The following is a 15,309-nucleotide window of genomic DNA, read 5'->3' on the forward strand; positions in this document are numbered from 1 at the left end:
GCAGAAAGCCACGCTACAGCTCACTGCACCATCTCCCTCGGCCTGGAAAACAGCAGGGTCACAGGCCACAAGCTTGGCAGGGACGTGGTGGCTGCGAGGTGGTACCTCCCGGTCCCCGGGCAGCTCTGCCGGAGCCCTGCAGCCTGCGGCTCCTGGGGCAGGGACAGGTCCCTCCTGCAAAATGCCGACCACGTTACTGTCAACCCACAAATTGCCGGTAACAACAAAACCAACAGGTAAACACAAACAAAAAATGTGGCTGCATTTAAAGCAGGCAAGCGCCCTGCTCAGGAAAGGTTCATAAATGCCTCAGAATTCAAAACATATCTTTTAGCACAAACTGTCCTAGAAGAGTAGGGGAAGTTGTACTAAGGAATGTGTCACCCTGCGTCAACTGCACGTTTACCAGCACCTGAGGATGGACACTACATGGCAGCCCCTTGGAAAGACGGCACAAAGACGGAGGAAGCCTGCAAAGCCTGGTGTTCCAAGTAGGATAGCAGAATAGCAGGTTTGGGTGCTCATTGCAGCCAAACAAGGCGCTCTGCAGCTGGCAAATCATTCAGTTGAAAAGCCCTTTCTGGAGAGCGACCAGGATGTCAGTGACACAAGGAGTTACTGTTCCCAGGGGCATCTTTCTGAGGGCTGCTGCAATACCCTGGTGTTTTTAGACCAAAACCAGTGTGCTCTGAGATGTCAGGGAGGGAGATGGCCAGGCCAGGAGACAAAATGCAGACAGGCAGGCTGGTGCTGGGATCATCTGGAGAAGCCCTCTGCCATGCTTTAAGCCCAGCCGGCAGTGAAGCCCCACGCAGCTGCTCACTCGCTTCCCCCCAGTGGGATGGGGAGAGAATCGGAAGAGTAACAGTGAGAATCTTGTGGGTTGAGATAAAGACAGTTTAACAGGTAAAGCAAAAGCCATGCATGCAAGCAAAACAAAACAAGGAATATTCACCACTTCCCATGGCAGGGAAGTGTTCAGCCATCTCCGGGAAAGCAGGGCTCCATCACACGCAATGGTTACTTGGGAAGACAAACACCATCACTCCAAACATTCCCCCCTCCCTTCCTATTTCTTCTCCCAGCTTTATATGCTGAGCATGACATCATATGGTATAGAATATCCCTGTGGTCAGTTGGGGTCAGCGGTCCCGCCTGTGTCCCCTTCCCACTCCTTGTGCACCCCCAGGTACTTGCTGGTGGGGTGGTATGAGAAGCAGGAAAGGCCTTGGCTCTGTGCAAGCACAGCTCAGCAGTAACGAGAACATCCCGGTGTTATCAACACTGCTTTCAGCACAAATCCAAAACCTAGCCCCTTCTACTATGAAGAAAATTAACTCTGTCCCAGACAAAACCAGCACACCAGAAGCAAAACCTGTTTCAGGAGAAGGGTTCTGGTTTGACAAGAGCAGAATCAATGACAAAGAAACAGCAATTAGCATGATTTTAAATATTCCTCTAAAATATGCTATAAATCGCTTTGCCCTTGGGAGAGCCAGAACAAAAGGCGAGCATAAAACCACAGGCAAAATGCAAAAGTCTCCATCTCGCTGTGCAGGCAGATGGAGTTATTTAGTAAATCCTCTACAGTCTTCTCTGGGCTATAAGAAAAGGAGAAAGAAAAAAAAAAAGCTGCCCAAAGTTTCAGTCAATATTTACCTCTTGGGTTAATAAATTGTGATCCTGACTTCAACAAAAGTCAATATCTTCTGATTATTATATGCAGGCACCTTTTTATTTGTCCTCACTCATTGTATAATGAGTCACCCGTTTCCACTGGCAACTTCACTTTAATTTTGAATGTCTGAATTGAACAATCATTTATCCTCCAAAGGCATAAGACAAAATTACTATAAACTAGAGCTGTAAAATGTGGACTTAGGTTGTTATTTCCAGAGAATAAGCAAGCTTGGGTGGGGGGCAGAAGGGATCAAGGATTAAGCACAAAAAATAGCTGGTTTAAATCCTCTTTTAAATACCTCGGAGTGACAAGGAGCAGAGAGAGGAAAGCCCTGAACTGTGTTATTATATACAATAAGGCTGCAAGTGTGGGAGGAAAGAAAAGACAACAATCTGGCCTGACTAGTGAACTTGTTTTAATGGAGCATTATTAGTCTTTCTCCACAAAATAACCAAGAGCAACACCAGAAAATACATGCCAAGGGCAACAAGTATAGATTCACACGCTTGCAAGCCAAGCCACAAAGGCAGATCTGAGTGAAAGTCACCACACACTTGCTGCTTCATTAGAGGTGGGCTGGGCCAGAGCTGGAGGGAGAGAATTCAGGGTGTTATTCTCATAATTATGTAATGTTTTATATAATACCATAGGTGTGCGCTGTGCTTTCCTGAAAGAAATCAAAGCACAGCCTCCCCCAGCAAGATCAAGAATCAGCTAGAATCACATTTTTGCTCTTCAACTTCTCATTTTCTGAACATCCCCCACTGACTATAATAAAAAAGTCCTTTGGGCTTACAAACCTTGTGATGCCGTGCAGCCATGCAACCCACTATGCCCACCTCTCTTTAAAAAAGTAAGTTACTTTGTCAGTTTAAGTTTGTCTGGCTTGACATTATTCTATTATTAATCCCACTCTGGCAAACAATGGTGAGAGCAGCACATCTCTAGCTTAAGCACAGTCATTTTTGAACAGTGGAAAATCAGGAAGAGCAAATTGTGATCAAAACAATCATCAAAACAAATCTGGTTGTCTTTGTGAATGCTAATAAACCTCATACAAACCACCCTAGTGTCTTTCTTCTCGAAGCCACGTTATGTATCCCACATCATGTATCTGCATGGCACCACTCCGATACCACAGTACCTTGTATTGTAAACAAAAACAGTTCATTATGACCAAAGGAGGTCATGTTCTACTCACGTGAAAATGAGTATAGAAACACTATTTTCAAGCTAGAAAATAAGCTGTCATTTTCAGATGGGACATTCAGCCCAGTGTTTAGCAGTTTAATAAGTATTTTTGTATTATCTCTACTTAAATTCTCTATTATTCAAAAAGGTGTCTCTCAGAAGGAGCGGAGTTGGCCTGCCTGAGCTTCAGAAAAAGGATGTCATCATAAGTAGATTTTCCCTTCTACTACGCAAATCCTGTTTACAGTTCACTTGCTATAAGCACATCTTAAATGGAGACCAGCAAACACAAAGTCATTTAGACAGCTCATACACCAAAAAGCAGACAATTTTCTAAAACAAAAATACATAAAAACAGAATTTAAAAAATTCTCCCCACACCAACAAGTCACAACCCAGAACCTGAGAATGCTGAAGCTCAATATGTTAAAGGTTCATTTGATATCCTCAGACCTGCTCCTACTAAATTCAGATGTTTTTCACCATTAACTTAGTTGAGATCCTTTATTTCCATCTAATGACCTGTGTCAGCAACTGCCACCATTACCACGTCGGTACCAACAAGCAGACATGCTAATTCCTGTGCCATTAAACAGCATGCATATCCATAGCAAAAGTCTGGGAACTGTCTTGCGAGCAGAAATGAATGAAGTTTCAGTAGGTTTGAATAAATCTGTGAGCACTTTGTAGCCACAGAAGATTTTCATCAACAGCCTTTATAATAGCTCGGAAATGGCAACTGATTTAAACTCATCAGAGTCAACAGACAGAAACTGCAATAAAGTGGTCAAAATATGGTTAGTTTCTGTGGTTTTCTGAAAGCCTAGCATGCTCCCAGGGACGTGCTTACTTTGGAAAAGAAATTATACCTCTGCATATTTTAGCAGACAATCTTGAAGTACATTATCTTGAAAGGAATGGGAAGAACCAGACATACTGGGACATTCCATTAATTTGGTTGACTACGATTGGAGCCCAAGATACTCTAAGCCAAACTTCTCCATAGCAACCTTCTCTGGCCAAACTCAAATACAGTAATTTATATATTTACTGTGAAATAAGGAAAAGTGTCCTAGTCTGCTTGTCCATGTTGGGTAAGACAAGCTGAGCTTCTCATTTATCTTTCAGAGGAAGGCCACCGCAGTGTCTGCCAAGAGCAGCATCCCCAGCCAGATGCATTATTGATATGCCATAAGTACCAACGGTCACTCTATATTACAGAGAAAAAAGTAACTATGATGGTTTTCATGATTGTAAAATGTTTTTTCTGCATTTTCACCCTTTCCTATTTCAAGGACAAAAGTCAAAGGACCTTAAACACCGGTCAGCCTTGTGGATAGCTGAGGTCTCCAGGTCACATCATTTTCATCAGAGGAAAAGAGTTTATGGGCATCCATGTTTCCTGTGAGGCAAAACTGGGGATGACACAATTGCCCTTCCCTCCTATACATTTCCAGAACGGAACATCCATAAATAGAGGAGAGAGTATTCAATTCAGAATAAGCCATTTTTTGCAGTGGATTTGGAAATACCGTTCTTGTGGGAGATACAGTTTCCAAGGTCTCTTTCAAGATGCTGAGGCGGGACAGAAGAGTAGATAATTTCCATGATGATCCTGGTTTTGAGGTTATGCAGAGTCAGGGAGAGAACCTCTCCAAGGAGGGGCAAGTCCATCACCCACCAGGAGAATGAAGAAGAAACTCCAAATTAGTCCTGTGCCATCCCCAGGTGCTGCAGGAGAGATAAGGAGAAGCATGGCAGGGAAAAGGTCCCGGCATTAGGTCACAGTGGAGTAACTCACAGCTTTTAATGCCATTGCAAGCAATGCCAGTGATGTGGAAGCGCAGGAGGCAACCGAATCAAAGTGCCACCACCAGGCAGCACCTCACCAGGGAGCAGAGCTTAGATCCAGGTTTTGGGTGGGGCGATTATTCCTCCCTGCCTTCTGCAGAAGGAAGCTTCACCCCTGCCACAAACCGTGTCGTGCTGCCGGCAGAGCCGTGCCTAGCACCACACAGGCAACGTGCCGCGGGCAGGGTCTCCACCGCCAAGCTTTGAGCAGCCTTCATCTGCACCGGGACCGGGCCGCAAAGCGTCTCCAAGATAAGGACTGCAAGCCGGAGTTTGGTTTTAAATTTCACAGCAAGCCAGTGCAAAGAGTAGAGGTGATGTTTGATGCATTTATCATAGCCTGTGCTGCTGAAGAGATTCAGTGAGCGTCCTAAATCAGTACAAGCTCCTGGATCCTAAAGAAATGTAAGAGGGTCTTGTGAAGGAAGGCAGGAGGCAGATGGTTTCTGCAATGGAAAATAACAAATTATTATTTTTTTTTTTAGAGAGAATTTTGGAGGTACTGAAGGATCATTTCTATTGGCAGCCAAGATACTACCAGATATAAATGTTATAAAATAGTAATTCAACAGTTATTTCTTCATAGTCACTCTCACTATGGGATGTATGTGATTTTAATTAATAACCTTAATATCTTCAGCTGGATGGATTTCTATTTTCTTCTTTGCTCTGTCTCCTCTTTATTTTTCCAAGCAATAACCTAAAATATAATGCACTGACCAGAGCGTAATGGAATAGACTAAAATATAAGAATCATAAAAATACTTGTTTACAATACAAGGCATGGATTAATATTAGCAAGTGTTTGAAAGTACTGAAAGAACATTTGCTGTCTCCACCTTTATGATCAAGTAAATCCTTGCTTTATGCAGAAAATAATATTCAATAAAGAATACAATCTAAATCTTGAATTATATAAAAATCACAACATGTCTTTTTTGTGCTCCTCTAAAATTCAATAAATAGTTCAATAGATCTTCTTTATTCCTTTCCCCCTTCTGGGGAAAAAATGATTCTTAGGCAAAGAGCTTGCAGGCCAAATTTCAATCTGAAAATAATCTTTATAGCTGAGTTATAAAACAATGAGAATAAGGGTTTATGATGTGAAAGTTGATGCAAGCTTTACTGCTTTGGCATGATTGGTGAAGCTGTATTAAAAATAAATAAATTAAAAAAAAAAAAACAAAACCACCACCAGAACAACAGGCATTCTCTATCCTTTGACTAAATAATAGAAGCTGCATGCTATCATGGCCATATAAATCTAAAGTCTTAAACCACTCCACCCTTATTATCTCTTCCAAAAGAAAAATGTTTATAATAATACATATATTGACTTTTGCTTTTTGTTCAATAACAAGATTTACTGCCCCACTCTTCAGTCAATTGTAACCTCTTTGGGTCAACAAATCTCGATACTGATCTCAATAGAATTCAATACCTGCTTATTACTTACCTCCATATTTAGACGCCTTTCACAAATTCTTATGGGCATCCCCTTGACAAGAAGAAATGAATACTTTCTGTTTAGTTTCTATACAAAATAGGCTTGTGTGCTTTTCACACAGTCATTTTTAAAGCCATGAGATGATGCTGTATGTTAGGAAAACAATATTAAGCATTAATTTCTGGAACTAGGAATTAAAGTTGTTTAGCTTCTCTGTGTGGTTTCCTTAAAAATTCACACACTGACCTTCTTGTAATTCCTATATTCTTCCCACATAAAATGTAATTGAGCAATCTGATATTTTGTCTTTGCTAACTGAGAAAGGCCAAGAATACTAAAAATTAAAAAGCTAGTTGCAAACTAACATCCCACAAGTTCAACAGAGAAACGTAACAATCACTTTCTCAGTTGCATTTGTATAAGACTAACATAAAAAATGAGCCTTGAAATTCATAATCACACCTGAATTTGTATATGAATTAATTCTGTACTTAAATAGAGTCAATCTTCAGATAACCTATTTGGTACCTAAAGTGTCAAACATTTGCTATGAGAGGATAATCAAATCGGGATTTTCTGTTTTATATGTAAACAGATTAAATAGGAATTTATTTACCATACAATCCAAAGACTTGTATAAGAGTCTTATCATGGAGCTGGATAATGACAAATGTATTTTGAAACACTGTCTCATTGGACTTGGTTTTGAAAATTGGATTACTTACATCAAGCATGTGTTCAGAATGGAAACTGAGAAAATACTAGTACAGAAGTCTGGAACACATGGTAAGGAAATGTCAACAAGTTGCAGAAGTTCTGTTCAAAAGTGCCTTTAGAAGTGTCTGAAGCACCTGCAAGGAACATCACTGTACCGGTCCCTTCTAGCTGTACATGCAGTATAATTTTACTTGTGTCAAATGCAGCAGACAACAGATGGAGCAATGACCCTAACCTTGAATATTATTATTATTTTGTTACCTTGTCTTAAAATCTTCATTTCAGAACCTCACAAATGGCAGAGTATTTGTACTTCCAGCAATGGAACGGTGGAAGGGTGGAAGGAAAATAATGACCCGGAAAAGTGTATAATCAAGACATAAATGTGAAAACAATGTTTAACTTTTTCTTTTTAGCCTAACCAGTGCAATTCATATAACACTATTTAAGTCTTGCTTAATGTTGCACATTCCCATCGCTGTCCCATAACATCTGCAGCTGAGGCTACGCAATCTGCTATAACTTTGCTTTCTTGCGTTTGTTAGTTAAATCCCAGAGTCTGAAAAAACTTCCATAAAGTGAAAATTTAGATGCAGTTTATGCACAGGAGATCCCATTCTCAACTTATTGACATCAGGTTTGCCTATACCACAGGGGATAAAAGCAGTGCGATGCATGCGAATCACGCCTGGACTTACCCAAGAACTGTATTTGACTAACAAGGTGAACCAATTCAGAATTAAATGGTTTTTCAGGCTAAACAAAATCAATATTATTTATAGAATGTGATAGCAGGCCTAAAAAAAAAAAATTCTAGCTTTTTAAAAATAGATAAAACTATATTGATTTACAAAATGTAAGGCATTAGGCTGCTCAGGTACACAGAACTGTCATGTAAAAGATCTAGGTCGAGCAACACCAATAAAACTCCCATTCATCTAATTAGTCAAAGAGCACAGGGAAAGGTCAAGCAAGGTTAAAGTGCTCTGTCTAGTGTCTGATATTCCTGCAGGATGACAAGTTATTCTTTATGACCAGCTTTAATGATCACCCCCAACAGTCCGGTGAGGGCCACGTGCTCTCCGGGCAGAGAGGCTGCAGCGGGGAGGCACCGAGAGCCTCCCTCCTCCATCACACCCGTTCCCAGCCACGGCTGACCCTCTGCTGAGCCGGGTCTAACGGCAGTGCCATTGTTTACACCCTCACAGAACTGGATCTATAGGATGTTTTGATCCAAAACATACATGGATACGTAACTAGAAGAGAAGGTAAGCACAGCTTCCTCATCCCATCCCCTCTGCTGCAGAACTCCATGAGGAGGAGGAGCGCAAGTGTGCTGCTGAAGGGCAGATGTGGTGGGATGCAGCCAGGAGTTATAAACGAGACTGTATATGACTTGTGGAAGCTGTATGCATGCCAAGAGATACAGCAAAGATCCATCTAATAGGGAGAAAATGCTAAAATTAAACTACAGTAGCTTCCACAGAAGACTCCAGGATTGGTTTCTATTCTAGCAAATGGTGAGAATTATATTTATTGAACCTGACTGTGATGCATTTCCTTCATGAGAACTGATATTAGCAAAACTATCTCTAAATTAAAACATTAGTGGATTTTTATGTGATAGTGATTAAAGCGGGTGGACTTTGGATACCGTAACATGAAGGATGACAGTAATCAACATGGATGAAGTACTGGTAGAAACACAGCAGAAATTCAACAAAGATCAAGTGCCAGAGTAAGGGGAAGAGAAGGAAAGAGGAAGAGACTGGAAAGCATTTCCTGAGGGCAAAAATAAGGTTAAAGGATGATCATTAACGTGCTACCAACACTCCACAGTTATAATGAGGACTGTGCAAATGAATACATAATAAAGAATAATAATAATAGTTGGGTAGTGTCAGCTAGATGGGAAGAGGCAGAGGACAATAGGAAGATCGGTCTAATAACAGAGACATTCTGCCCTGACTGTGGCAAAGGCCTTAGAAGATGCTCAGAGGGAGGAAATCTCCATGGAGATTCATGAAAGCTGTTCCTTATTATTATTTTGCAGAGCTATATCTACCCCTGCACGAGCCCTGAGGCCCATTCAGATTTCCTGAAGGTCCGAGAAGATGAAACCTAACTTTGAAATGGGAAGAGCTTAAGCGTAAGCGGTGTTTTACAACCTTGTGAAGGAGGTGGGCTAGCTACAGGTCTATATGCGGAGAGGCTTCGCAGCGCTGCTGCCATGCCATGGTCTCAGCTCTGACAACCCACCTTTCCCAAGAATCTTCTGTGCATTTTAAAATATCACTTACGTCTCAACCCATCACTTTTCAGGTTTTGGTTTCAAAGTATCCTCGCGTTAGGTTATTGACCAAACACAGGATTCTGGATCAATGTCTTTATAGAGCAGAGAGGAACAAAGTGACAAGGGGAGGGCAAAACCCTGAACTGTTCAGGTTTACTCCATGCTAACATATGCACCTCATTTTCTGAAACAGAGTTCAGTTAGTCAGGATACAAACCGTGGTCACTATTTGCAAAACCTGAGCTCCCTCATTCACTAATTTCCATAGCTGCAGAATTAATAGGATTGATTACAGCTAGCATTTGACTTGATTATATTTTAATTGAAAATGTGCAGATGTATTAAAGATTTTCTACTATCAGCCTTTCAGATGACAAGAGATGACGTGGCTGATGGAGCTAGCAATGCAGCCAACTTTTAAGTGGGGTTTTGACTACGATGGTTATTGTTACAGGAACCTCTCGAGTTCCAGCACGTATTTCACTGGCAGAAAGCAAAAAGTACTACCATGTTATGTATTCCATTCAAGTTTCTCACTTGGAAATAGTTATGATTGTCATCCTTGGCCAGGTTTAAATTGACATTTTTATCACAACATTCCTGGCATGGTACTGCAAGTTACTTGCTTGTGAGTAGTTATCAGCTGGCAAAAATTTAAAAGGAGGTTGGCTGATTAAAATTATATGCCAAGAGCTGTACAGAAACAACAAAATAACCAAAAGCAGCCAAAGGCAGCAAAGAGTCTTTAAAAAAAAAAAAAATTCCAGAGAAAGGAAACTTATACAAGCGAGAGAGTCATAAATCGCATATCTTCATTTAATATTTGATCATCAAAAAGCTAATAATTAAAACTGGCAAGGTTAGGTTGGTCAAGTTTTACAGCTGAGCGCACTCCCTGAGCATGCTCAAATCAACACTTATGAGATTAATTTATAAGCTCTTCAAATTCTGAATCTCCAAGGTTTATGCTGTCTGTGCATTGTTTGCATAATGCAGTTTTATACTACTAAAGCACTACCTATAAAGGGATTATTTTCATATTCAGCATGTTAAAGATACAGTACAATTCATAGATATCGTACTGTATTTATGCCTGAGATAGCAGGTAAAGTGTCTCTCGTTCTTATTATCCGTGAAGCAAACGTAGGAACGTGGATGTTTTGGGAGAGAGTGCACCCTTAGTGAAATTAATTCCCCAATGGTTTTATTAAAGTCTGCAAATTGCATTATTTTCCCATCATATTTGAAATATTGCACTTCCTTAATGCTTGCTCTAACCCATGGCATGCCATCTTCCCTGGGGTGTCTAGACATGGTGTCTTAGATTTATGTGTATGATCTCAGTGTGTTACAACATCACTCCTGACTAATGCATTATTACAATACTTACATATATTCCCAAGTGTCACTGTATTGATTAGAAAATCACCAATCTGCATATGCACACCATCTGTGCTTCAGAGAAGCAAAACATGCAGGATAACATTTGCCTTACTCAAACAGAAATTCAGATACTACTAAAAGAACAAATGGGAACCCTTTTTTATGTTTTGTTTTGTAAAATAACAAAGAAAATGAATACTGTTTCTGCAAAACAAGAGTCCATGCCTCTGACTGTTTAATACAGAAGCCTACGTAGCAAGGAGATTTACCTTATGTAACAACATGCAAACAATCTGCCCTTTCAGAGAGAGCAAATAATACAGAAGGGAAGCATACTGTTGCAATGAATTTAAACAATCTCAGCTCAGGTGCAAGAATAGTGGGCTTTTCAGCAGAAGGGGCTGTAGTCAGCAACGAGTCCTTTCTCAGCTGAAAGCTGCAAGAGTGGTTGTAAAAGATGAATGAGGCCCTTGCTTACTGGGGTGAAATGCTTTTAAAGGACAAGAATCTGCTTATCTTTGATTGATTGCTCAGTCTGATACTTTCCTTTATAAAGTTTATTGACTACAAGCCCATAAATCAAAGAAAAACAAATCACAGGTTCAATTTTGGGGGCATTGACATCCTGCCATCTTGCAGCAATAGCTTAAAAGTCACAGGGCAGGGAAGAGGAGGGATACGGGGGACTCACGGAGACAAAAGCATCTATTTCAGGTAAACTATTACTTCAAATGTTTGTAAATGATTATTCATCTGTGCCCTATAACATTTTTAAGTCAAGAGAAAAATGAAGACAACCAAGCTACCCAGATTATTTTTTTAAAGTCCTTAGATGCAGAATTTACAATTAACAGATGTACTTTTCATTGTGCTGCTGCGTGTGCCTCTGGTTCTGTGAGATTACAGTCACATTCCCACACATTCTCCGTAAGGATGCTACATTTACAATTTAAACTACCAAAGCAAGAATCAGATGTCTTTCAGGGGAAATTTGAGGGTTTGGGAAGCTCAGAATCTCTATACTGCAACACCCCATACAGTTGCATGTAAAGAAAGCACTAGCCATAGATCTTGCTCATCTGGGGCATACGGTATAATATGACAGCACGATAATACAGATTAATTTGCGCTGTTGACCTTGACACACTATTCTATTGTGTCTTCTTCTAAAGTCAGCACTCAGGTCGCTAGAACATCTGGTGTTTAACAAAAAAAATCCCATTCTGAAGTGCTAAATGTGTTGAAACAAATGGTACGGTACTATCATTAGACAGTGCAACCTCTCTGCTAGGGGTCTAATTTCAAGGCTACCCTGACTGAACTACATTATTATTAGTGGGTTTATAATTCACATCTTGCCACAGTACACAAAACACCTAATTATCAAAAGTATGCCTTTAAAACCTGGACTGTGTTCCACGTAACCGGGACTGACTGTCGCTTTCTTTTCATTTTGTCTGTGGAGTCATCTGGAAGGGCTCAGCCCGCACACTGCTGAACGTCCTGGCCTCGACCCAGCAGAGCTCTTTAGCACGCACACGTATTTATACGCACAAAGAGCCCCCTATATTTTAGCAGGACATGCTTTTAAGTTACGCGCATGCTAGACTACCTTGCTGAGTGCATGAACTGGGTTTGCTACATCGGCTAGAAATTGCGCTCAGTATCGCATCCTCCCTGTCTTACACCCCGTTATTTTCAGCTTGTGCTCGAATCTAACCTCGTGCTCAGCGCTGGGAAAGGCCGATGCAGCCCTTTAGGAGGAGACTAAAGATCGAGGAGACAATTGGTGGCAAAGAGTAAGCAGCTTCGTTTCACAGGAGTATTTCCATGGTATTTAATATGAAAAAGAAAAAGCAAAGGGTAATGACTCTGCCCTAGAAGGTTTCCCAGTGCCTGAGTGCCCCTCTGACGCCGCTGCCATCCCCACGCCTCTCTCACCACTCCGCCAGCTATTTCCCAGCAAGAGATTCTCCACGTAACCAGACACACTGGTTGTCTTTGCAGGATCCTAGGGGATCTCTAAGCTTCCATGGAAAGGACTAACAGCTTCCAGCAGTCTGATGACTGTTACCCGACGTGAAGCAGATCCCAGGGTCTATTAGCATTTCAGCTTTCCCAGTTCGTAGGGAGGCACACCACCCGAGCGGGGCTCTCCCGACTGCACTATGTTTGTGCTGAGAGTCGCAGCGGGCTGATTCTCTCCCGCTTCAGAAATCTGGCAGTCATTTATGCCCCAGCAAAGCAAGTATGGAATGTTACTGCTTTACTTTTCCACCTGTGTCCTGGTTTCAGCTGAGAGGGTTAATTTTCTTCATAATAGCTAGTATGGGAATATGTTTTGGATTTGTGCTGGAAACAGCATTGATAACATAGAGATGTTTTTGTTCTATGGACCTATTGCTGAGCAGTGCTTGCACGGGGCCCAGGCCTTTTCTGCTTCTTGCACTGCCCTGCCAGCGGGATGGCTGGGGGTGCACAAGAAGTTGGGAGGAGACACAGACAGGACAGGTGACCCAAACTGACCAAAGGGATATTCCATACCATATGACATCATGCTCAGTTTACAAGGAGCTTGGGGGAAGGGGAGGGGGGGCAGCAGCATTCGGAGTGATGGCGTTTGTCTTCCCAAGTCACCGTTACGCGTGACAGAGCCCTGCTTTCCTGGGGATGGCTGAACACCTGCCTGCCCATGGGAAGTGGTGAATGAATTCCTTGCTTTGCTTGTGCACGTGGCTTTTGCTTTACCTATTAAACTTTTATCTCAACCCATGAGTCTTCTCACTTTAACTTTTCCAATTCTCTCCCCCATCCCGATGTGGGGGAGTGAGCGAGCGAGCGGCTGCGTGGTGCTCAGCTGCCAGCTGGGGTAAAACCACGACAACCTGACTTGCACTCGCTCTGCAAGCACAGGCAGAAAGGAATTAGCCCTGAGAAATGCACCAGTAGCCCTGAGAAATGCATACTATATGTCTGACCTATTAACGGGGGTTTTTTGATCGGGTGGGAAAAATCCTCACAATCAAGAGCATGCAAAAATACTATAGGCATCTCTGAACTAAAACGTGGGAATGGCAATGCCTGGGAAGGGACCGGGACCCCCAGCTGCTAAGAAAAGGGAACCTGAGCGGTCTAAGGTGAGCATGGAGGTGTATTTACAAGGAGCAAGGGATGTGCACGCTGAGCCAAGCAAAGAAGGGGCGACAGGAAGAGGCTCGAGGTCGTTCGGCACAGAAAAGTAACGGCCCAGAAAATGTCTTTGACTCACAGCAGGGTTGGAGGAGGAGGAGGTGGCTGTTACGCTGTGACTTGGGCCAAGGTGAAGTCATTTCCAGTTGTTTTAAATGAGATTTCTGCCACGAAGTCCCAGCTGATCTCCATGAGAAGTTTATATATGGTTACTGAAAAGAAGAAAAAAGAAAAAAAGACTGACACCTCTGCATGGGAAGACAGCATCAAGCAATCAATCGCCAAAGACCTAATCTCATTAACTCCTTCTAAGATTTCAGCCGTCAGTCTGTAGTCAGCAGCTAGTGGAAAACTGAGTACAATGAGCGAGACATCTTTTAAACATTATTTTTTCAGGCCCTCTTCCTGATCTTTTATACTTGTTTGTTCTGCAGTTTCTTAGAAGTTACAACTGCTGAAGGAAGTAGAGAAAATCCAGAAAAAAAAAAAATAACCCACTCTCCTATGCAGCTTCATGCCGCTGGGTCAGTGATTAACAAAGACAAGGTCCTACTGCAGGGAAGCTAAATGGAGTTCATTATGGACATGAAAGTTAGCAGGGCCAAAAAGGTGAGACTATAGGAAAGAGGATGAAATAAGAGCCTAACAAGTGTGGATTTTACTTCCTCAGTGCAATAAGGGCAGCTTTTAACTACCGACTACTCTAAAAAAATATATCTAGATAATAGCACCTTTAAGATAGATACTGTCCTATATACTATGCTATACTATCTTGTATATACTCAGGAAAATTAAAACTATCACATATTACTTAAAAAAATTCTGTGTTGTGCTACAATGAGTAATCTTTGTCTTGCAGACTGAAAATTTGGTTTTGCACTTTTTCCTGGAAAAATTAGCAAAATGGAAAGAAAGATGAATAGCATTTAAGTGGAATAGAATGATGTCATTAAGCCTAGATGGAGACATCTACCTCAAAACCGGACAAAACGACGAGTTTGTCACCAATGCTCATTACTTGAGTACCTTGGAAATGCCAGTGCTTCCTGGGGGTGCTTCCCAGCAGGAAACTTCCTGGAGAAGGAGACTTCAGACAGCTTGCTCCCATACTCACTGACAGAGTCTGGGACTACAGCCAGCAGATGCTGAGATACGAGAGGATTTTCTTGGCCCTGAGGTTTGCAAGTGATAGCTTGTGTCTCACTCACAGATTATTTTGGCCATACGCTGTAGTACCAGGTACATGGGCAAAGACGGTCAACTCTTACACTGTAGCATATTTTCTCCCCAAAACTGACAGTGAGCAATCAGGAGTACTTTCAGGAGTACTTCTGGTTTAGGCCATTTCCACTTACTTTGATTTCACACTGGCACTACCCCCTGTTCTTGTCTTTTGCTAGAGAACCTAGAGTTTTCTGCTACAGCTGCCAATGTCCTGTATTACCAAAGAGCCCAGGTGGCTTCATCACGGCCCTCCCAAGGTGATGTTTGAGAAGGTGCTGGTCAATCGGTGACCATGAGATGCTGGCCACTGTAGAAGTTACTTAGAAGTGGAGC

General features: G+C 41.8%; 1 long non-coding RNA gene across 3 annotated transcripts in view; it reads right to left on the reverse strand.

Moving 5' to 3' along the window:
* Positions 1-1,836: 1,836 nt before the first annotated feature.
* LOC129209341 (uncharacterized) overlaps positions 1,837-15,309 on the reverse strand; it is a 69,478-nt gene continuing 56,005 nt past the window's right edge. For 2 of the 3 annotated variants that reach the window (XR_008578047.1, XR_008578046.1), the window contains 2 exons: positions 13,832-13,964; positions 1,837-5,169 (listed from right to left, as the gene is read on the reverse strand). This is a non-coding gene — a long non-coding RNA (uncharacterized LOC129209341). Of the gene's footprint in view, positions 5,170-6,184; positions 6,222-13,831; positions 13,965-15,309 lie in introns of those variants that run through there. The other variant, XR_008578048.1, reaches the window with a different exon arrangement.

Source organism: Grus americana, chromosome 8, assembly GCF_028858705.1.
Source record: "Grus americana isolate bGruAme1 chromosome 8, bGruAme1.mat, whole genome shotgun sequence".
NCBI classification, from domain to species: Eukaryota; Metazoa; Chordata; class Aves; order Gruiformes; family Gruidae; genus Grus; species Grus americana.